Below are 24946 nucleotides of genomic sequence, written 5' to 3'. Positions count from 1 at the left end.
CTGCGCTTACATACTCTGCGCCGCTCGGAGTGTGGAAGACGCGTCCTCTCCCGAGCGAGTTCCTGAGAGCGCCGAGGAGAGGAGAGAGGAGGTGTTTTTCCAGGCGGCGTGGAGAGAGGGACTCCGCGCGATGACGCGCGAGACCAACCCCCTGACCGAAACCAGAGAGGGCACGGAGGACCCACTGGTCGTCTACGCGGGGATGGTACGTGCCAATCCTTCCGAGGACGAGTCCGAGGAGGACGGCTCGGAGGAGGAGGAGTATCCCCCCTCAGTTTGCTCAAGGAGCACTGTGTATTACGGGGGGAAGGGGGGCAGTCTCCCACCGTCTGAAGGCGAGGCGGAGGGGACAGACTACGAGGAGGAGGAGTATTCCCCGTCAGTGTGCTCAAAGAGCACGGTCTACTACGGGGATGAAGACTTCAGTCCCCCTTCGTCGCTGCAGCCAGCCCCGTCGGGAACCGACGAGCAGAGCGAGGGGGAGAGTCTTCAGTCGGTGAGTTCCCTCTCGACCGTATGCAAAGGGGGTGGGAGCAGACTGGACAGTCCGCCCACGTTGGAGAGTGGGGATTCCTGTGGGGAGGAGCCCATGGAGCACTCCCGATGTGAGACCCCCGCACAGTCCATGGACTGGAGCGTGGCCGAGGAGGAGATGCCGGCGATGGACACCACCCCCGATACCGGTTCCAGAGGAGGCTGGTCTGGCACCAGAGGGGCCTCCTACGGGGGCTTCCCAGAGAGGGGGAAGGGGCGCCGGCAGGCTTATGGGGCGGCAAGCCCCTACGGCAATCCCGGAGGAGGGAGCCGCGGACCTGGGAGGAAGGTTGCCGCGAGACCCGCCAGTCGTGCTGCCTCCAAGCGGGATACAGGTTGAGCTGCACCTCGCGCGTCCACCAATAGTGCTGCCACCAAGCGGGTGACCAGTCGCGCTGCACCTCGCGCGTCTGCCAGAGGGACGTCCCCCAAGCGGTCGACCTATCGCGCTGCACCTCGCGCGTCCACCAGAAGTGCGTTCCCCAAGCGGTCGGCCAGTCGCGCTACACCCAGCGCATCCGCTAGCCGTGCGGCACCTGGCGGTGAACAGGCGGAACAGGCGGGAGGTGTACCGCCTTCTGCAGCGTCTCCAGGCCCCGGAGCTTTTGCGCCGCTACAGGCGTTGCCTCAGGCGGGAAGCCTGGCTCCGGTTATGAATGTCTGTATACCCGTGTTTGTGTCAGTCCCAATGTGTCTCCCGAACCCACTGTTCCCGTTTGTGCCTTGTGTGTTCAACGTCCCGGTGTGCATGTTTGTGCTTGTGCCTTTGTTTAATGTTTTCTCCCCTGTCTTCCCAGGGAAGGTGTGCTAGAGCTGTTGGCGGCAGTTCCCGCCATCATGGGGTGAGGGCTCTCGGAGGCTCGTGATCCCGGCGGTTCTGGACCTGCCCGTCGGGGTTGGTTCGGGGCTTTCCAGCTGCGCGGGACGCTCCGGGAGTAGCGAGCCCCTGGTGGGGGGTTCTGTTACGGAACAGCTCTGGACCCTTCCCTGTGGACGTGTCATGATGTCGTCTGCGTTCAGTTATGTCCATGTTGGTACTTCCGTGGGTGTGGGTTGTTTGTGAGCGTGTTCGTTTGTTACACCTTTGCCTTGTCTCGAGGTCACGTGGGTCTGTGTAATTCACCTATTTAATGTGCGTTCGCGCAGTGTCGTGTGCTCGTCTTTGTCTAAAGCTACGTGTCTGTATGAGTGTGTGTGCGCTACTCTGACTACGCACGGAGCTTACACTGGTCGTTACCAATAAAGTTATATGTTTCACCGTAATCGTCTTGGTGCCTGCCTCCAACACCCGGACGTTACAATATGCCTAAGTGTAATGTTATTTAAGAACTGTGTTCAAAGGGTGTGTGTGTGTGATGTTACATTTTAATCTTTAGTAAAATACAGTACTGTTAGACAGTCCTTGGAAATACACAATATGTGGTTTGGTCATGTAGAGGTGATTCAGTTAAATAAGTGTAGAACTGTCTTATGTTCTTTGGGAGAATCAGGCCCATAAGTGAAGACAGCACATAAGCATATCCAATATTTCTGAAAATTGTCATGTACTTTTTTAAATTGTGTCTTAGTGTAATAACTTTTATATAATAATCTAAATTTTAGCTTGAAACTGAAGAACTTACTCAGGAGCAACAGGACACTGTCTCAGATCTATCCATGTCGTGGGATCTTCTAGCAGTCACAAAAACAAATAGGAGATGGCTACAGAACAAACTATTGGTCCATGCTGTAAGTTCACGCTACTAGAGACATCTTTTTTTCAGTGAAATTACTGTTTTTATGTTCAGTGTTGAGAGGTGGAAATTGGCAAGCTATTACATATAAACACCAAATTGTCACCAAATCACTTTAAAAAACTGAGCATTTTAAACATGATTTAACACAGTTAAATTTGACAATTTCTATCCGTGCCTCTCCTGGTAGAAAGTTCTCATTTGTGTTGGCTATATCCTTTAGGTCATTGGAAGGACCAAGCGTCAAATAAAGCAGCTAAGGAAGGGTCTGAAAGATGTGATGGTATGGCCCTTCCTGATATCTAGACCCGACGTTGTCTCGCTGGTTTTCCCCAGAACAGGTGAAATGCTCTACACTCCCCAGGTGATTTATTTTTCCTCAGTTTTGTATCATGATTGTGTTCACACGAGTATTTTTCGTCATCTGTAAACCTTGTAATCGGTATGTTTTGTAAACAACTGGGAGAATTTCCTGTGTAAAAATATGCAAATCTATATGTCCCGTGATCTATGTAAATGTGCATTTATGCAACTAATTAACATTGTTGAATGTTTTCACCCCTCAGATTCTCCTTGACAAAATAATTTGGCCTGTTGAGGACAGTGATGATGATGATGAATTTGATGTTGAGACCACATGTCGCATTACTGGTTTTCTGCGCCTGTTCATCGAAACAGGTACGGTTGTGTTAATACTACTCTGTTGTCCTTATCACAGGTACAGTATGCAGTTTTACAGAAAATGAATACATATGTATGCAAACAATGGAATGGAATGTTTGCAGTACAGTTGTTTCTGATGAAAAAATCCTTATTCTAATATTCTGTGTTCGTTGACTTTTAGCTTCACCAAGGAAACTGGCCGAGCTGCTAAAGTTCTGGGTGGGGTGGGAGGTGCTGCCATGTGAACTCAAAGTGGAGCTGTCCAGAGGATCCTTTCCTACATCCACCACCTGCTTTGAAACTTTGAAGCTGCCAGTTCATTTTAAGACCTACACAGACTTTGAGGCTGCCTTTATGGCTTCCATAAATAGCACACACACTGGATTTGGACTAGCTTAACACAACTTTCCCTTAGATCAGGGTTGTCCAATCTTGTCTGCAAAAGGCCAGTGTGACTGCAGATTTTCACTCCATTGGACACAAGTCTGAAGTTCAAACCACAGTTATTTGTTTGTGACATTGTATACTGTATTTAGTCCAGTTACTTTTCATTTCACACTGCAGTTTAGTGACTGAGCGCACTAAACAATTTTACTACATCCTGCCATCATCACCTAGGTGAGCAGAGTCGCTCTGTACTCAACACCGATTGACATGTAGAATGTTAGCAGTTGAGCAGTGTTATCTTTCCAGGTGTTGTACTGAATCCAACTGTAGGCCTATCCTGCAGCAGATTCAGGGTAGTGCAATCCCCTCTAATTACTTTTATTTCTGTTCCTAAAAAAGGGGGGGTGGTAGGTGGATGTGGGTGATAACGGCACAACACAGTTCTTTTTCTTCTGCTGTTATTGAATGCATTACAATATCATGTCTCAACTTCATCTGATTAGTCCAAAAGCTTAAAACATCTCAGTGTTTTCACACTGCAGATGAACTTAACCATGGTTCAGTTGTTCTGGCCGAAGACAACCTCATTAGGTTGGACCAAACTTTGGTCATTTGTTCCAGACCTTAGTTCATGGCACATTTTGTGCACCTGGTGATGTTGCTCAGATCAAATTGATAAGTCTGTACCAACAAGATTAAGTTTTTTTTCACCTCATGTTTGAAAGAGGCTTGCAAAGGGAAGAGTTTAACTCATGTTTAGCTTCACTATTTTATTCTGTAATAAAATGGACAAACAGGATAGGGCTGTTTAACAACACAGTTTATTTTAGTTCCAGAAAACAAAGAATTATGTCAAATTCATGCTGTTAAAACAAAGTGTTTATTTTTTGCTTTTCATTTACTGTTGTTGAAAATCCAATGCATGTTTATCTAGATATGCTACAAGAATAAATTATATGCAATTTATTTCAGTCTCCTATGATTCTTGACAAAATCTGAACAGTCTCCAAGTACATGCCAATTGTGCGATCCAAAGGCCCCCCTGGAACTGGCAAAGAAGCAAGTTCATCATCGGTGAGCTCACGGCGCAGCTGGATCTCCGGAACAGATACAGTGTTGTCAAGAAGGGTGTGAGGCCCATTCCAGTCAATCCCATAGTCTTCATTAACCTATGAAATATATTATCATAATAGACTAGTGACTTCTTACAGTACCCAGTGCTCATTGTAGAAGCAAAGATAACGTACTTAATGACCAGTCAGTGTATAATACCTACTGTTGCAGTAACAAACCAGCTAGTTTTTCAGCAAAAAATATAAGCAAATGTTTGAAATGCACGCATGCAGAATGTTTAATTACATTAAAATATTGACTTCTCAATGAATACATACCTCGGTTAAGTCCTCTGTGGGAGTTTGCTCTCTGTATCTTCTCCAGAGTTGTTCTGGTGACTGACCCCTTTCAGTTCTAAGGCCATGGAAGTTCCAAGCATCTCTGAAAGACTTGAGATGCCTCTGTATTTGTGGTAGGAAGATCCAATGCAAGGCAAATAGATACAGTTCATTGTCAGGGTGAAGTGCTGACTGATCTTCCAAAGAGACAAAGATCTGGTAGAAGAGGTCTAGAGCATGCTCATAAACATCCCTCCACAACCTTTCTATTCTGTAAGAAAGACATAACCTGGATTGTATATCTTCTCTTGTACAATCAATTAACACTATAATGTAAGGCAAGTGAATTTACCGTTGATTATGAACACTTCTGCCGGTGATGTGGGAATTTCTGTTGGTACCTCTGCTCCTGATCATAAATTCTGCAACGTCTGCATTCTCCCCACCTTTATCAGATTGTACCCTTGATGGCAATCCATACTCATCAACAGCTGTGAGAAAGCTCTGTAAGACTGTGTTTGCTCTGTTATTGCCAGCCACAGTAAGGTAAACCACCAAGCGACTGAATCCATCCACCCCTCCATGGACCACAAACCTCCATCTGTATGAAAGAGACAATTGTGAACAGGTTAGCTAACTCACAATGTTGTACACATATCTGTACATAGATTTTTCTTTCTGCCAGTATTACTGATACCTTATGAGCTTATGGTTACGGTTGATGTGCCATAAGTGATTTGGGCCAGGCACAGAATACTGCCGTCGTCTTAGTGTATGCAACCGTAGACGTCTCATGCACACACCCTCTGCATCAACTCTGCGAAAAGACTCTCTCAACCTTGAGACTGAAAAGAAATATAGCTGAAAAACACATACCACTCTGGAAAAAAATTAAGAGACCATTGCAAGTGATGTATGTGAGTAAAATGAACATTATTGGTTCATTCTATATACTGCTGACAATATTTCTCTAAAATTCCAAATGAAAATATTTTCATTTAGAGCATTTTCTGCAGAAAATATGAAATATAAAAATAAGGAAAAGATGCAATACTTTCAGAGCTCAAATAATGCAAAGAAAACAAGTTCATATTCATTTAGAAATAACAATAGTAATGTTTTAACTTTGGATGAGTTCACTAATCAATATTTGGTGGAATAACCCTGATATTTAATCACAGCTTTCATGCACCTTGGCTTGCTCGCCACTACCCTTCTAAAAAAAAAATCCAGCCCACGTCCAGCTGGACACCCAATAAAAAACTAGCTCTTTACCAGCATAGGCTATGTTTTTGTGGATGACAAGCTGGGCGTGAGCTGGATTTTTGGCAGGGCAGTCTTTCACACACAGCGCTCTCTTCATTCTCTAAACAGCTGTATATATCAGCCAGAACATTAAAACCATTGCAGTGCTCTCTTCATTCTTTACACAGCTAGATAGCATTAAATCCCATCCAATATGTAACCCAGATTTCAAACGATTATTTATTATGCATTATTACATAATACATATAAATAATATAAAAATGAAAATCCATATTAATTATAGTATTTTACCAGCGAGCAGACTAACTTGTGGGACCGCCCACTGCGCAAAATGCTGTCCAATCGGGCGAATAGTTTTGGAACCGCCCACTGCGCAAAATGTTGTCCAATCGGGTCAAATAGCTTGTGGGATCGCTCACTACGTAAGATAATGGGCCAATTGGCAATCGAGTAAAGGTTGCCATAATCTTCGCTGCGCGAGTATTTTTTTTCTCTTCTTCCAGTTGGCGGTTGAGCGGACAGGACGTATTTGCTGCTACGCGCTAACAACTTTGGATAACACGCTAAACTCTCGGCGTCGTGAGTGGATACTGAAAACTAAACGTTATCGGCACCCGATAAAGCTAGAAAGCTTAGATTTGCTAAGTTAGCCGCTTAACTGACCGCGAGGAGGACCGTCGGTGATTTTCGTGACTGCCGCTCACGGGAGCTGAATCATCGTCGTGGGTTTAAATTGGATTTGGTGAGTGATAAATTTGTGAAACTTAACATGTTGGCTAAACGATGCAAACAGCTGAAAGAACAACTGCTGGAATGCTATTTTAATGTACGTGGGGTGGAGTAATTGAACTGTTTTAATTTGAGTCCTCTTTTCTGTTGAATTACCGTTGTAAGATAGCTCTGTGCTATTTTTAAGTTAAAAATGTTACTGTTAAGTGTTAATGTTAAATGTAAAGATTGGATACTAAAGGCTCTGTATTATGAACAGGCCAGTTTGTGGGGATAGAGACCTGCCGCCTGGTTACAAGGATCTCAGTCGGGCAGGATATTGGATGGCGAGCCACAGCCCATAGGACTAACTTTGAGCATCACCAATTTTTTTTCATTCGAGAGGACATTCTCCATCGTTTGCAAGTAAACTGCACTTGACTCTCACCTAATGGACTGGAGTTAACCCTCTCACAGGAACTGTTGATTGTGAGACTTGATTCACATTACCAACTGCTACAGTTAATTGAACGCTGATAGAATTGGTTTGTACAGCTGGTTATCAGTGGGTTTAGTATCATTTATATATTTTTCCTTTCCTCTTCTTCTTTTTGGGTTCTCATGGAAATGATTGTTATTTGGGTCATTGCTGACAACTGTTGAATATCTTAAAAAGGGTATAGATACTTACCTTAATAACCTTCAATAACCCCTAGGGACTAATATAACAGTTACGACGATAAATTAGCCATAATTATAATAATAATTGTAAATACATACACTACATACATTAATATAAATACGAACCTAATGAACAATTATTAGTATTAAATAAGAATTATTATTAAATAAGAACTATTAGTATAATAGATTTAAATTTAATAAGGTATTAATGAGAAGGAATACTTGCATCCTGATTTTTTAATTGAGGCTTTACTGAATTGATTGTATTAGAGGTCATATTTGTTTTCTTTAGGAGATTGTAACGTGGGTCCACTGACTACAGAGGACCCACGGGGTTTTTTGTTTGATGGGCTCAGGAGCAAACTCCAAACACAAACGGTGAACTGAGGCCTCCGCGAGGAGCGGGAAACGCAGAAAATAAAAGCAGAGAATACGTCTCTGAAAATCCCAACAGAAAACACACGGAGGCAACGACTCAACGTGTCTGCACAAAACAGGGGCACAAACGAACAAAAAGAAACCTAAGAACCAAAAACACACGGGGGCAGACTCAACGTGTCTGCACAAAACAGGAGCACAAACGAACAAAATAAAGAAGCCAAAGAACCAAAAACACACGGAGGCAATAACTCAACGTGTCTGCACAAAACAGGAGCACAAACGAACAAAATAATGAAACAGTAATACAGGAAGGGAACAGTGAAGGAAAACTTGAGGTAGGCCAGGAAGGGCGCAGGAGAGAGACTCGAAGTGGAACAGGGGAAAGACAAAACAAACGAGAGAGAGAATGCACTAGAGAGGAGTAGAATACCGGCTGGCAGCACGTGCGAGTAGCAACGAACAACTCAGCAGTGAGGCACTGCAACTGTGCCTGTTAAATAGGGGAAGACACAGCTGCAGGTCCTCACCGCTGATTGCGTCTCGTTTGCGCATCCAGTCTAGCACTCCTTCTAGTGGCGACCGGAGGGACGGTTCTGGACCCAGCCCTGACAGACGTGGGTAGAGCGCGCCCTCTAGTGGCGACAGGGGGAACGGTCCTGGGTCCAGCCCTGACAGAGCCCCCCCTCCTAGGCCCGAGGCCCCGCGGGCCCAGAGCGACGGCCCTGTCGCGAAAGAAATCCCGAATAAGGGCTGGTTCCAGTACACGGGACCGGGGAACCCAGCAGCGCTCCTCGGGCCCATACCCCTCCCAGTCCACGAGGAACTGCTCGCGACCCCGGACGCGACGCACGTCCAAAAGGCGGCGAACGATGTGAGCCGGCGACCCGCCGATGTCAAGCGGAGGGGGGACGGGAGGCCTAGGGGCACCGCACAGGAATGGCCGGAGATGGGACACGTGAAAGACCGGGTGTACACGCATCGAGGGAGGCAGCACCAAGCGGTAAGACACGGGATTGATCCGTCGGTCGACCTTAAAAGGGCCCAGGAACCGAGGAGCCAACTTCCTGGTGCCCCCGCGTACTGGCAGGTCACGGGCAGCCAGCCAAACCCTTTGGCCAGGCCGAAACGACAGTGCAGGGAGGCGATGCCTATCGGCAGCGCGACAGTGGACAGCGGAGGCCTTCTTCAGGGCCTTCCGCGCTCGCACCCAGGCCTTCCGGCACCGCCGCACATGAGCCATAGCCCCAGGGACCGCCACGGCCTTTTCCTGTTCAGCGAACACCTGCGGGGCGTAGCCGAACAGGCACTCGAAGGGCGACATACCCAACGATGAATGCCAGAGGGTGTTGTGTGCGTATTCCGCCCACATGAGGTGGGTAGCCCAGGAACCGGGGTTGTCACAGGCCAGGCACCGAAGGGTTTGTTCAAGGTCTTGATTGACCCGTTCGGTCTGGCCGTTAGACTGGGGGTGAAACCCGGACGAGAGGCTAGCAGTAGCACCGATGAGGTCCAGAAATGCCCGCCAAAAGCGGCTAGTAAATTGAGGGCCCCTGTCCGACACCACGTCCTGGGGAAACCCGAAGTTGCACACAACGTGCCTGAGGAGGAGAGAGGCGGTCTCCTGAGCCGAAGGCAACTTGGGCAGCCCAATTAATTTGGTGAACTTGGAGAAGCGGTCGACGACCACCAGGATAGCGGTGAGACCCTTGGATGGCGGAAGACCGGTCACAAAATCGAGGGAGATGTGGGACCATGGCCTAGGGGGCACGGGAAGAGGATGTAACAGCCCCCTGGGCTTGCTACGGGGAGTCTTACCCCGACCACAGGTTTCACAGGCCTCTACGAACCTCCCCACCTCCTTGTCCATTCGGGGCCACCAGAACCTCCGTCTGATGAATTCCAGGGTACGGCGCGCCCCAGGATGAGCCGCAAAGCGCGCCGTGTGGCCCCAGAGCATCACCCTGCGGCGAACGGCGGGGGGAACATAGAGGCACCCAGTGGGTTCGCCACCAGGCCCGCGGTCCTTGGCCAGCTCTTTTTTAACGAGGCCCTCTACCTCCCACTGGATGGGAGCCACCACCACTCCAGGGGGAAGCACGGTTTCGGGGAAGGCGGGCTCGGGCTCGGGTTCCCACTGTCTGGACAGGGCGTCAGGTTTAGTGTTCTTGGAGCCGGGGCGGTAGGACAGGGTGAAATCAAAACGACCGAAGAACAGGGACCACCTGGCCTGCCGAGCGTTCAGGCGCTTGGCCTGCTGTAGGTAGGACAGGTTCTTGTGGTCAGACCAGACCAGGAATGGGTGACGAGACCCTTCTAACCACTGGCGCCACTCTTCGAGAGCTAACTTAACCGCCAACAGCTCCTTGTCCCCTACATCATACCTGCGCTCGGTGGGCGTGAAACGGTGGGAATAGAAGGCGCAGGGATGCAACCGGGGAGGAAGGCCGACTCTTTGAGACAACACGGCTCCTACTCCCATGTCGGAGGCATCGGTTTCCACAACAAAGGGGAGCTCCGGGTCGGGCACCCGTAGAACCGGAGCAGAAGTGAAACGAGCCTTGAGGTCCTGGAACGCCTGTTCGGCTTCCGGGGTCCATGTGAACCCCCCCAACCTCTTGCTGGTCAGGGCAGAGAGTGGGGCGGCCAGGGAGCCGAAACCCTTAATAAACCGCCGGTAAAAGTTAGCGAACCCAAGGAATCGTTGAACAGAACGAACCGACGTGGGTGTGGGCCATTTAGTAACAGCCTGGATCTTAGCGGGATCCATAGACAGCTGGTTCTTAGACACGATAAACCCCAAGAACGGCACCTCTTGACTGTGGAACACAGACTTCTCGAGCTTGACATAGAGGTGGTTTTCCAGTAACAGCTGTAAGACCCTGCGGACGTGCTGCACGTGCTCCTGGACGGTACGACTATATATGAGTATGTCGTCGAGGTAGACGAACACGTAACGGTCAAGGGCCTCTCTAAGTATCTCATTGACAAAGCGTTGGAAGACCGCCGGGGCGTTCATCAGGCCGAACGGCATGACCAGGTACTCGTAGTGCCCGGCTGGTGTGATAAAGGCGGTTTTCCACTCGTCCCCCTCCCTGACCCGCAGCAGATTGTACGCGCTGCGTAGGTCCAGTTTGGTGAACACCGACGCCTGCTGGAGGGCCTCAAACGCCGAGGACATGAGAGGGAGGGGGTGACGATCCTTGACAGTTATCTTATTGAGTTCTCGATAGTCGATACAAGGCCTAAGGCCCCCGTCCTTTTTGCCCACAAAAAAGAAACCCGCCCCAGCTGGGGAAGTGGAGGGTCGGATGATCCCGGCCGCCAGGGACTCCTGGATGTAATCCTCCATGGCCCTGCGCTCGGGTAACGCTAATGAGAACAGGCGCCCCCTAGGGGGAGCCGTACCCGGGAGGAGATTAATAGCAATGTCGTTGGCCCTATGGGGTGGTAGGAACCCTGCCTTGCGCTTGCTGAAAACGTCCCGGAGGTCGTGGTATTCCGCGGGGACCTTTCCTAACCCCTTGATCTCCTCCGGGTTACCCCCTGGCTCGGGGCGGAGAGGAGTCAAACAGACCTTCTCACATATGGTGCTCCAGCGGCTAATGGTGAGGTTAAGCCAGTCTATATTGGGGTTGTGGCGTTGGAGCCACGGGAAGCCCAATATGAGCTGTAATCGGGGCGCGGCAATAACGTAAAGGGCGGTCTGTTCGTGGTGGTTGCCTATTTGTATCAACAGGGGCACCGTCTGATGAGTGACCATACCAGAGGTAAGTATACGACCGTCGACAGCGGACACAGAGAGATGCTTCTCTAACGGGGTAAGGGGTATCGCGAGGGACGAAGCTAGGGACGCGTCAATGAAGTTCCCCACAGCTCCGGAGTCGATCAGGGCCAGTAGCCGATGCTCCTTGGAGCCTCTCCATGACAAGACCGCATGAGCCATCAGACCCGTGGCAGGGGAATATGTGGTCTGACCCGTCAGGGTTTCCCCAGTCACCGGCGGGTCTGCCCTTTTCCCTGTAGCTCGGGGCAATCCGCGATCTTGTGCTCGGTACCCCCACAATACAGGCATTTACCCCCCCGCAAGCGGTCCTCCCTTTCCTGCCTTGACAGGCGCGTATGGCCTAATTGCATTGGCTGTTCCCCTGTCTCGGCAGGTCCGGACGTAGTGCCGGGTGTGTCTGGGTGTGTTACCACTCTACTCTGTGGTCGCCGCTGCGTTTTACGGTCACGCAACCTGTTGTCTATTTTGATCGCGAGATCGATCATAGCGTCTAGCGTGGTGGGTGTTTCTCTGAGGGCTAGCTCGTCCTTGAGTTCCTCGCTAAGCCCCTCCATGAATATGGCCCAGAGAGCCTCTGATCCCCAAGAGCTCTCTGCAGCCAGCGTGCGGAAACTCAGGGAGTACTCGGCCACGGTCGCCCTGCCCTGGCGTGTCCGCAGCAGTCTAGAACCCGCCAGACCGTCGGCCAGAGGATGGTAGAAGGCCTGACGCATAGCATTGGAGAAGCGGTCGAACGAGGCGCAGGTCTCAGGCTGCTTCTCCCACACCGGCGTGGCCCACTGTAAGGCCTTGCCTGAGAGCAAAGCCATCACGTAGGCTACCTTAGCCCGCTCGGTGGGGAAGCGGGAGGGTTGCTGTTCGAAAACGAGTGAACACTGCAGCAAAAACCCTCGACAGCCTTCGGGTTCCCCGGTGTAACGTGCGGGAGCGGGTAACACGGGCTCCCCACGTGAGACGCTAGTGTGTTTGGGCACCGGAGAGGAGACAGACGGCCCGGGGTGAGCGGCAGCCTGACTAGCCGCCTGAACGGTGGCAGACAAGTTCTGCAGTTGGGTAAGTATCTGCTGTAAGACCTGCTCATGCCTGCCTATAGCTTGCCCTTGAGCAGCCAAAGTCGTCCTCAGCTCATCGACGGTCTGGGAGCCTGCTGAGTCCATAGTTGGCTGAGTTGTTCTGTAACGTGGGTCCACTGACTACAGAGGACCCACGGGGTTTTTTGTTTGATGGGCTCAGGAGCAAACTCTAAACACAAACGGTGAACTGAGGCCTCCGCGAGGAGCGGGAAACGCAGAAAATAAAAGCAGAGAATACGTCTCTGAAAATCCCAACAGAAAACACACGGAGGCAACGACTCAACGTGTCTGCACAAAACAGGGGCACAAACGAACAAAAAGAAACCTAAGAACCAAAAACACACGGGGGCAAACTCAACGTGTCTGCACAAAACAGGAGCACAAACGAACAAAATAAAGAAGCCAAAGAACCAAAAACACACGGAGGCAAGAACTCAACGTGTCTGCACAAAACAGGAGCACAAACGAACAAAATAATGAAACAGTAATACAGGAAGGGAACAGTGAAGGAAAACTTGAGGTAGGCCAGGAAGGGCGCAGGAGAGAGACTCGAAGTGGAACAGGGGAAAGACAAAACAAACGAGAGAGAGAATGCACTAGAGAGGAGTAGAATACCGGCTGGCAGCACGTGCGAGTAGCAACGAACAACTCAGCAGTGAGGCACTGCAACTGTGCCTGTTAAATAGGGGAAGACACAGCTGCAGGTCCTCACCGCTGATTGCGTCTCGTTTGCGCATCCAGTCTAGCACTCCTTCTAGTGGCGACCGGAGGGACGGTTCTGGACCCAGCCCTGACAGACGTGGGTAGAGCGCGCCCTCTAGTGGCGACAGGGGGAACGGTCCTGGGTCCAGCCCTGACAGAGATATCTAACTGTCTATTGCTTACCTTTGTTTACATTACTACTCCTTGTTCTATTTGATTTTACTTTAGCCCCATCTAACCGTGTCAATACACTATAGTTTTCATACATCTGGTTTTGTGTCTCTTATTTACACTGCTCCCAGAGTGAGCCTATCTGGTCCATATCTTCCTCTTCTGTTAGAGGGCAATTGTAGAGTAAGCACTCCGAGTGGGGCATTACAAATACAATGTCTCTCTACACACTTACTTGGAACACGTATACCTCTGGCTTTCAGAAGACCATGCATTAGCTTGTAGCCCGTGTTTGGGTGGCTTCTGTGGACATCAGTTACAATGTAGTCCAGCTCTTCATTAGTGAGTGGTGAATAGAGGTCTGTCTTTCTGCAGCAAACAAAAGCATTGAGCAAAGTCATATATGATGGGAAAGGGATATCTCTATACAATATACTTTACAATTGTACATGTTCATCTTTACAGCAGTAGACAGTATGAATGAAGAGTAATAAACAAGTTAAGTTTGGTGTTCATAGCTCAATGTTTTAGTATATTAAAGCCATGATAAACTGTTTTCATATAGTAGTAAGGTCAGTGTAACGTTTATCAGTTCAGTTTTCTGACCGTTTGAGAAAACTGGAAAAATTGGATGCAAAAATATATATTTTTTTGTCCATTTGGCATCATCAGGAAGAAACTGGTTTCATATTTTTTTTCCAATTTACTTCTTTTCATGTCTGCCCCATTAGGATCTGAATTCCTGGGAAAAAATAATAATTTTTTCCATTTTTTTCATCTTGTAAAAAAGTAGGTTGGATTATATCATCAGATTTTATTACAAAATTTAAACATTTTAAAATCAGAAAACTGAATAGATCTGATCCTGAGAAGCAGAAATTAAATACTTGAAAATTGGAAAAATAAATGAAAACCCAAATTCTTGAAATAATGAAGTTTTACACCCATTTTTCTATTTTCAAATTTAGCCTCAAATGGTCGGAAAATTCAACTGACAAACGTTACACTGACCTAGCTAGTACTTTCAGTACTTTAGTTAGAACTAGATGATGCTACATTAGGGAAATTTATATGGAACAAATGATTGGTTACCCACCGTATTCCGTTCTGTTCCATGTGTCTCCTGATGGTCCTCTCAGATACTCCATACATATCTGCGATTTCAGGAGCTGTTACTCCACAGAGAACATGGTGCTCCAGCATTCCGCTGGGGATGTGAAAGGCTGGGCGACCTGGGCCTGCTGTAGTTTGCTGTGGTTGGATGGAGAAGCGCTGGAGCACTTCTTCAAAGTTTGCAGTTACCCTGTAGTCTATATTTTGGTGAGAGAGAGCAGAAAGCATCCCTAACACTTCTATAAAGTCGTGTATTTGATCAGTGACAGAGTCTGGGGCTGCAGCCCCTGATTCAATTTCCTCCGCTAGCTGTAAGATAGTTCTAACGAACTCCTGAGAAATGTCCTGCAGATCCATGTCGAGAGCCACCATGCTGAGAAAACACTCACACAGGCCAGAGCAATCAACCTGCATCGATCGGAGTTAGGCCCGCCCACTGAGTTTGATGGCTGATGTTGACAGATTTAATTATTTCATGGTTCGACGACGCGCTTGAAATAATGAAATAAATAATGAAATAATTAATTAAATTATTTAAGTTAAACAATTAATGAAATACAAATATCACAATCAACTAACGATGAATTTAATTACATAAAATTATTTATGCTTCCTTTCCATATTTAAATAATTTAATTAATTATTTAATTAATTAAATCTCATTTTAAATATTTAATTAACGTTTTAAACAATTATTTCTTTGTTCATTTATTTATATAATATTGTCACAAATAACCCTCCATACTTCTACAGACTCTTCGTGTGTTTTTATAACTCTGTAGTTCCAAGATTGAATCCCAAGTGATTAATCAACTGATAGAATACCTATTGCTAAAACCAATTTCTCATTTTGGGTGGCAATTCTCATTGATTGTGGGGCTTTCAACAAATAATACAATCTTATTAAATAATACAATCTTATTAACTGATGCGCAACATATGCGTACCCCCTCTAATGCACAACATGGATCAAAAATGACCCACATTCATATCCAGTGTCATATAATTCTGGTAGGGTTTTTCTGTGTTCCTGTCTTTTGAATCTATTCCTTTTATGATTGAATATTCCAAATATTCATTAAATATCTTGTTTTTGATCACTGCTGATCATTATTTTCATTTGTACTTTAATACTTATTGAACAAAAATAGTTTTTATAATAGTACATTGAATTTACACACATGGGTCAAAAATGACCCACATTCATATCCAGTGTCATATAATGCTGGTAGGGTTTTTCTGTGTTCTGTCTTTTGAATCTATTCCTTTTATGATCGAATATTTCAGGAATTCATTAAATATCTTGTTTTTGATCACTGCTGATCATTATTTTCATTGGTACTTTAATACTTATTGAACAAAAATAGTTTCTATACTAGGACATTTGTCACGGTGAGGGGGCCGGGTCGCCACCAGAGGGCGCGCATCCCGGCCAGCAGCCGATCCCAGCACACACCCCCGAGCACGCAGCCACTCCCACGGTCACAATCACCAGCATACTAGACAACTGTTTCTTGTTACTTTGCTCTTTTTTAAGCCCGCAGGTTGTCTGGTCCAGTGCTGCACATTGCCGCTACAAGAGCGTCTCTCATCCTGCGTGTATGTCTCTGCATTTGCGTCTTGTTTACACGCTACGAGCTTTACTTGTGTGTGCTGCGAGCGTTACTCAGCATCACTGTCTGTGCGTGCGACAAGAGCTTTACTGTGTGGTTGCCATGGATAATAAACTCCCTACTGTTCCACCCACGTCTCCGGCTGCCTCTGTCCCGACGCCTTCGGCGTCACAACATTGAATTTACACACATGGGTCAAAGTGACCCCTTCATCCAAATGTGATATAAAATAAAGTAACATAATCCAATAATAACTAGTTTTAAGTAGTTACTTTAGTAGTGAGTGGGGTCAAACATTTATTTGGTTTTTGCCACATATTTTTCATTTTATCACACATACATAATGTCAGGTTTTCAAAGTGATGACCCAAATGCAGACATCAAAGGCAGAGGACATTTAAATGAAGCATCTTCAAAATAACCAATAAAGGGTAAAGGCAAGATCCAAGAACAGAAAATGGAAGACCAAGACAAATAGGGAAAGCAGGACAGGACAACAAGACCTTAAGATTATGACTCTGACTATGATGACTATAAGATAAATACCACATCACTTAGTGTGGAAGACTAATGATGCGACAAAGGCTGAACAGAAAACAGGACTTGAATACAAACACAGACAAGGGGACGAGGGACAGGTGAAAAGAGACGCTCGGGTGAGGACAGTGAGCAGAACACAGGTTGGAGACAGGCAGATCGGTGCAGCCTCTGCAGTGTCACGAACGCTGTAACGGACCGTTGTGGTGAAGGGTTTTTACTGGTCTATACTCCAAGTCTCACCTATGGTTAAAGTGTAAACTTTGGCTAGTATGAGATCATGAATACAATGAGACAAAGAATGAGATTGCGAATACAAGTCAATCAATCAATCAATCATCAATCAAATTTTATTTATATAGCGCTTTTTACAACAGTTGTTGTCACAAAGCAGCTTTACAAGTGCTGAGTCCTAGCCCCCAGTGAGCAAGCCAAGGGTGACAGTGGAAAGGAAAAACTCCCTAGTTTTTTTGCATGAGGAAGAAACCTTGAGAGGAACCAAGACTCAGGGGGGGGACCCATCCTCCTCTGGCCGACATCGGTCACCATGACAACAACAACAACAATTTAGACAGAAAGATAAAGAAAAGGAAAAGATGTAGTAATGTCCATCATGGTGTAGGCTTATCTGGTCAGGCAGTAGATGGCTGGCACTGGATGAATCCCTTGTCTCTCCTCATCTAATTTTTCCTCGAGCAGGCGGGCAGCCATGTGGAGAAAATAAAACAGGGAAAATTAGCTCTGTATGAGGACATATACAGGACAAATGAAATTAAACACATTTCTGGAGTGTGGCAGCAACTCCGGCATTAAGTTAAACTATTACAGCCTAGCTAAGAAGGCAGAACTAGAAGGTAACATAGGCTTGGGGGCATTCTGAGACAATGGCATCCATCCACTGCACTGTCAACACGAGCAGTGTTGAGTGACCACGAGCAGTGACAGGACGACAGCACCAGCGCCCCAGTCTACCATAAAACCCTTTGTCTATAAACCCCTGGATCTGTACCTTTATCTAAGGGGGGATGTTAATTATCAAACGCTAAACCAAATAGGTGGGTTTTCAACCTTGACTTAAAGATTGTGACTGTGTCAGAGTCCCGTACGCATTTTGGAAGGTTGTTGCAAAGCTGGGGGGTCTTATAAGAAAAGGCTCTTCCCCCTGCTGTTACCTTATTAATTTGTGGAACTAATAAAAGACCAGCACCCTGTGATCTTAGTTGACGTGGGGGTTCATAGTAGGAAATAAGTTCCTGGAGGTATTCAGGAGCAAGCCCGTCCAGTGCTTTATAAGTTAATAATAGAAATTTAAAATCTATACGGAATTTAACTGGGAGCCAATGCAGGGCTAATAGGACTGGTCTAATATGCTGAAATTTTCTAGTTCTGGTCAGAACTCTGGCTGTGGCATTTTGAACTATTTGAAGTTTATTTAGATTCCTATTTGAACATTCTGACAGTAGTGAATTGCAGCAGTCTAATCTAGAGCTAACAAAGGCGTGCACCAATTTTTCTGCATCATCATGTGATAATGCATTTCTTATTTTGGCAAAGTTGCGGAGATGTACAAAAGCTATCCTAGTAGTATTATCTATGTATTTATCAAATGATAGGTCGGAATCGAGTTTGACGCCTAGATTTTTGGCTACTGTGCCAGGTGTAATGGGATAGTCTGCAAGATTAAGCATTAGATCTGGTATTTTTTGTCTTGCAGCCTTAGGGCCCACAAGGAGAACTTCTGTTTTGTCCTCATTTAGTTGGAGGAAGTTTAGAGACATCCAACATTTAATATCTCTTACACAGGCCTCAATTTTTCCTAAACTGAGTTTGTCATCAGGTTTGTCTGATATGTAAAGTTGAGTGTCATCTGCATAGCAGTGAAAATTGACACCATGTTTGTTTATAACTGTGCCCAGTGGTAGCACATATAATGTAAATAATAGTGGTCCTAATATGGAGCCTTGCGGGACCCCATATTTAACTATTGTACGTTTGGATGGAATATTATTGAGCTCTACAAACTGATGGAGATTTGTCAAGTAAGAGTAAAACCATGAAAGGGCTGTGCCTGAGACTCCAACCCAGTGTTCTAACAAGTGGCTGAAATGAGTTTCCTCCGCTGGATGTCCGGGCTCTCCCTTAGAGATAAGATGAGGAGTACGGTCATCCGGGAGAGACTCAGAGTAGAGTCGCTGCTCCATCTTGTAGAGAGGAGCCAGTTGAGGTGGTTCAGGCATCTGGTTCAGCTGCCCCCTGAGCTGGCTGGCCTTTCTGTCTTTGCACCTTTTCCTCTTTCTGTCTTCGGGAAGAGGGCAGCGAGCGCACCTCTTCCTCTTCCGTTGGCCCTCCTTTGGGATGTCTTTTTGAGGATGGGTGGTGGCTGTGGTTTGTTTTTGTAACCCACATCTTCCCACTGCCTCAAGCACATACTGTTGGAGTTTGGGTGAGCCCTCCATGTAGCTCTTCATATGTGGCATGACAAGATTTTTGCTCAGTTCCTTGATGAATAGCAGCCATGCAGCGTTGACACCACCCATATCACCACGGTGTTGTGCAGGTGAATTCACACCACCCATATCACCAGGGTGTTGTGCAGGTAAATTCACACCACCCGCATCACCAGGGTGTTGTGCAGGTAAATTCACACCACCCATCTCACCAGGGTGTTGTGCAGGTGAAGTTGGTGTAGACATTGAGGATGGAAACACCCACCATGTTGTACTAGAGAACCACAGGCCTCTTCGAGGTTCAACAGTTAGCTAGTAAATAATAATTACTTGTGACCTTCTGACAAGTAATGCACTCACTCTCAAGGTAACCTAAACCTAATAAAATATTACAGTATGTACAATTGTCTTTCCCAAAGATCATCAAAATATTTTCAAAAGTAATGTTAGAACAATTGAAAAAGCAATACTTGTGTGATGGGAGCTGTGGTGAGTTATGAAATGGTAAATGCATGTGGGTCGTGTAATGCTGGGTGTGGGCGGAAGGATGAGACACGGGTCCTTTCTGCTGCAGCCAACGTAACTCGCTTTTATTTGCACAATGAACATACACACACACACGACGAGCAAACTAAGACAACGACAAGCACACGACACTGCGCGAACGCACATTAAATAGACAAACTACATGAGCTCCGAGTGATTACGAGACGGGCCACAGGTGGGATGAATGAACACACGCAGACACAACCACACCCACGAGGATCCACAGACGCAGACGGCAAGACGCAGACGACGTAGACACACGCCCACAGGGAAGGGTCCGGAGCTGTTCCGTGACAGAACCCGCCACCAGGGGCTCGCTACTCCCGGAGCGTCCGGCGCAGCTGGAATGCCCCGAACCTACACCGACGGGCAGGTCCGGAGCCGCTGGGTCTACGAGCCTCCGAGAGCCGTCACCCCCAACGGCAGGACCCCCACGAACCCCCTAAAACACCCTCCCTGGGAAGACGGGGGAAAACACGTTAGACACACCAAACGGGACGTTCACGAACACACAGACGGGCACACTAACACATAGAGGCACGAAAGGGAACAAAGGGTTAGGCACACAAACGGGAAGACTCACGAACACTGGCACACACAAACATGGAACAGGCGCCCAGCTACGCGCAAAGAGGAGAGCTAGGAGGAGAGAGAGATCGGGAGCTGCGGACGCTGCGGGAACCTTTCCACCTCCAGCTTTGGCTGCCGACCCTTTGCCGGGTACAGTGCGGCTGGCGGACATGCCAGGTGCAGCGCGGCTGGCAGACGTGCCCGGTGCAGCGCGGCTGAAGGACGCATCAGACGCAGCGCTGCTGGCGGACGTGCTGAACGGGCTGTGTGGGCGGTCCCCCTCGGTCTCCATCTCCTCTTCTCCTTGACTCCAGTCCATGGGCCGCTCCGGGCTGTAACCTCGGGCGCAGTCCATTTTGCTGTAACTGGAGTGGTCGGAAGAGGGGGTCCACCTCCCTTTCGTGGTCTCAACCGACAGTTCTGAGGGGGAGAGGCTCTTGTCGTCCTCTCCGCTACCGGAGCCCTCGGACGGAGGGTAGTCTCCACCGTAGCCCACGGTGGAGGCGTCGTCTAATGACGGGGGGTAGTCCTCTCCACCGTAGTCCATGGTGGAGACGTCGTCCAACGACGGAGGGTTATCCTCTCCACCGTAGTCCGGCTCCGACTCCTCGCCTGGGGAGTCCCCCTCCTCCAGCTCGCTCTCGGGGTCTCTCATCAACCCGCAGAGCTCAACGGCGTGTACCTGCAGGGGTGAGGGCTCCCTGGAGGACGAGGGGTGATACACCCTCCATATTCGCACCGCCTCCTGGCGGAGCCCCTCCGCCGCCTTGGGGTTCAGGTGCTCCCGAGCGTGACGCAGCAGGGACGCACATACCGGGTCCCCCTCCAGCTGCGCCAGCGTAGGCGTGGTCTTGTCCTGCGAGGGCTGGTGTTCCTCCACTCCACGGCCGCCCTCTGGTGGCGTACCTGTCTCGTGCCACTCGAGGACGCCGACCCGTATGGGCGAGCTCCCCTGTGAAGACGAGGGCGAAGAGTGGTAATGCCGCTTGCTGGGTTTCTTCTTACCCTTCTTGGACTTGGGCTTATAGCCGGGCATGGTCCTGGTGTCTCGAATCGGCTTGTCGTTCTGTAACGCTGGGTGTGGGTGGAAGGACGAGACACGGGTCCTTTCTGCTGCAGCCAATGTAACTCGCTTTTATTTGCACAATGAACATACACACACACACAACGAGCAAACTAAGACAACGACAAGCACACGACACTGCGCGAACGCACATTAAATAGACAAACTACATGAGCCCCGAGTGATTACGAGACGGGCCACAGGTGGGACGAATGAACACAGGCAGACACAACCACACCCACGAGGATCCACAGACGCAGACAGCAAGATGCAGACGACGTAGACACACGCCCACAGGGAAGGGTCCGGAGCTGTTTCGTGACAGGTCGTTTGTGACCCATGTGTGTAAACTTGATGTATAAATACAAAAGGTGTGTTTTTTCTGAAAGTAAAAAAGGAAAATAAGAATCAAGATTTGTATTAAACAAAAACAAGATATTTACTGCAAACTTGGGATAGAAAATGATTTAATAATTTAAAAGATATACCATAGAAACACTCAGCCAAACATGAAGTAACATAGAAAATGAATGCGGGTCATTTTAGACCCATGTTGTGCATTAGAGGGGTAGTGATACAAAAAGGGTTTTTATTCAAAAAGTAAGAAATGAAAAAATAAATTAAGGATATATGATGATCAAAAACAAGTTAATTGAGGAATACCTTGAAGGCTGAATGATTAAGCAATCTCGTAGCCCTTTTTTATTCGCTGAAACCAAAAGTAAGTGTACTGAATTTATGGCACGGTAGGCAGGTCTCCGAGCACAGGGGAAACGCCCACACAACGACACACCTCTGCAGCTCCGCCTCCCGTTCAGTCAACAACATACTGACACGCCCCTCTTTAGTTACACACACCTGCTGCACATTACCCATCTGCTTTAAAACCCTCACAGGTCCAGCCATTCAGTGCTGAGCAGTGGCGTGCGCAGACATTTTGGGGGGCAAGTGCTCGGGGGGGAATGGGCACTTAATTATAAAAAAAAATACATGCATATATTGAAATTTGACTTTTATTTGTAACATTCTCTAAGCATGAGTTTTCAATGGAAAAAAGTCACACCACAAACTGATAAAATCCATATCCAATATTAACTATATACAGTCATTGTTAGGTCCTTCAGTTAACTTTTGTTTATAGATTTGCAAACTCCACCTTAATTATTTGTATGTGGTCATCCTCACGTTATCGATCATTCATTTGGGCTAGAGCGACTAGTTTATCAGATGACCAGCTAAAAATGCTTAGTAGTTTGGTGCTGTATGAGACATTTCACTGCACAACAAAATGATTTCACGTTGGGCTTAGAGGGGAAACGGTACGATTTTACTTGATGTGTATTTGACCTGGCTGGTGGGGCACGGGAGAAGAAGTCTATCTGTGACCGTGCATGCTGTGCTGAAGACGCTTCCTTCCACTCGCTGAACTGAACTGCTGCTGCAGCGCATCTGGTGTTAAAGGAAGAGAGAGGTCGGGTGTGTGCGAGGTGGTGGCTCATTTCAGGGCATTGTTTTTAATCGCTCAGGTTTTCAAAAGATCATTTCAAACTGACCTCAGTAAAATATTAATAATAGTAATAATTAAAAAATGGCACTTTCATTGATAAAGGGCAGAGTTGGTGGTGCTTTAGCACGCCTCTGGTGCTGAGTGTTCTACTGCCCCATGAGTTCCAGTCTGTGTTTCACATTCTATCTCCTTTTAATGTTTAATGTTTCTTTTTAATGCTTCTTTTTATTTATACTGTAAAGCACTTTGAGTTGCATGTATGTATGAAAGGTGCTATACAAATAAAGATTATTATTATTATTATTATAGAAGCATTTACCGTGTGCTTATTTGAGATTGCTGCTCAGTTACTGTTTTGAAACTCTCAGCTTTCAAGCTCAGCTTCATTCTGGTGAAGCTTTTGTTCAGTTTTGTTGCTATAGATGTTAAAAATGACCTGCCTCACTCTCGCCTCCTGCTGCATCCATGACGTCACAGAATACTCAGCGCACCAGCAGCAGTGTGAACGCCACAGAGGTGTGAACGCCACAGAGGTGCCGCCGTCTTAGCTGCTCAGCCGTGATAGGACAGCAGCTGCAAGAGCTCAAGGCGATGGTGGGCGACATCGCCAGCTGCCTGCAAACGCTCTCCACTCAGGCCACACCGGCCAGCTCCACCACCCCCGAGGTAGGAGGCTGCCGTATCGCTCCACCCGAGCTGTACGCCGGCCACCCTTGAAGTTGTGAAGGATTTATAGTCCAGTGTGAGCTGCACTTCGCTTATCAGCCAAATCTGTCCAGGCCGCTAAGGTTGTATTTATACTCTCACTTCTCACTGGAAAGACTTACGGGGAACAGCACTGTACTCCAACTCTTCTCACTGGAAAGACTTACGGGGAACAGCACTATACTCCAACTCTTCTCACTGGAAAGGCTTACGGAGAACAGCACTGTACTCCAACTCTTCTCACTGGAAAGACTTACGGGGAACAGCACTGTACTCCAACTCTTCTCACTGGAAAGACTTACGGGGAACAGCACTGTACTCCAACTCTTCCCACTGGAAAGGCTTACGGGGAACAGCACTGTACTCCAACTCTTCCCACTGGAAAGGCTTACGGGGAACAGCACTGTACTCCAACTCTTCTCACTGGAAAGACTTACGGGGAACAGCACTGTACTCCAACTCTTCCCGCTGCTACAGGATTATGCAGATTTCATGGCTGAATTCACAGAAGTCTCCACCACCCGTGGTGAGGGAGGGTATGTGGCCAGACTCTACTGCCCCTGAGGCAGGGGAAACATAGTGCCCTGAATTCACCATGTAATTTCATACACTGGCAGCAGGTACCAGATGAAATGATCCGGCGTTAGTGGATGTTTTTGTTGCAAGCTAAACTAAAAAAGAAGTGTCATCCCTTGAACCATATATTTTTACCTTTATTTCCTTGTTTACCTTTTAAACCAAACCAAAAAAAATGTATTTAGCATCGACCAAACACCATTAGTTCATCACAATTTAGTGGTAGGCAATATGCAGAATTTGATGTAACAGGTTTCTGCTTACCTTTAGTTTTGTGCCAGCACGGATGAACTAACAGTCTTTTGACGATGAGTTCCAGAACTCCTTTTGCATCAAGTCGGGGTCACCAATTTGTTGGGCTCTGTACTGCTCTTCAACACTTCAGCCCACCACGTTCGTTTGATACAGAAGGAGATAGCAGAAACAACAGACCAAAATTATTGCAATGACAAAAAGCCTTTTATTTGGAGGGAGAGAGAGAGAGAGAGAGAGAGAGAGAGAGAGATAGAAAATTCCTGAAGATCTCACACATACAAAACATGTGCATCAGAGAGATCCGAAAGTTACTAGTAACAGGCAGGTTTTATATGCTACTGCTCCACCCCTACAGTCCTCTTACATGTTCACGGTATCTCAACCTGATAGGGTGTCATTACAGGCAGTTGTTGCAGGTCACCTTCTGTGGAGCTTATCAGTATAGAACATATTCTACAGACACCTCGCAAGAGTCTGACACTTCCTGTAGACCAAACTCTTTTCTGTTGCAACAATATGCTATATGGCCCTTGTAAG

General features: G+C 47.4%; 1 long non-coding RNA gene across 2 annotated transcripts; it reads right to left on the bottom strand.

Moving 5' to 3' along the window:
• Positions 1-4224: 4224 nt before the first annotated feature.
• On the bottom strand, positions 4225-6154 carry LOC143493642 (uncharacterized). 2 transcript variants are annotated; one of them, XR_013125547.1, is made up of 4 exons: positions 5406-6154; positions 5061-5309; positions 4709-4979; positions 4225-4486 (listed from the first exon to the last, which is right to left on the bottom strand). It is a non-coding gene; the product is annotated as an uncharacterized LOC143493642 (long non-coding RNA). The 2 variants fall into 2 exon arrangements; XR_013125546.1 differs by having other exon boundaries at positions 4709-4831.
• Positions 6155-24946: the final 18792 nt, after the last annotated feature.

The sequence above is a fragment of the Brachyhypopomus gauderio genome, unplaced genomic scaffold (genome assembly GCF_052324685.1).
Source record: "Brachyhypopomus gauderio isolate BG-103 unplaced genomic scaffold, BGAUD_0.2 sc90, whole genome shotgun sequence".
Taxonomy (NCBI): domain Eukaryota; kingdom Metazoa; phylum Chordata; class Actinopteri; order Gymnotiformes; family Hypopomidae; genus Brachyhypopomus; species Brachyhypopomus gauderio.
The sequence above is the reverse complement of the archived record's forward strand: the minus strand, read 5'-3'. Positions and strand labels throughout refer to the sequence as shown.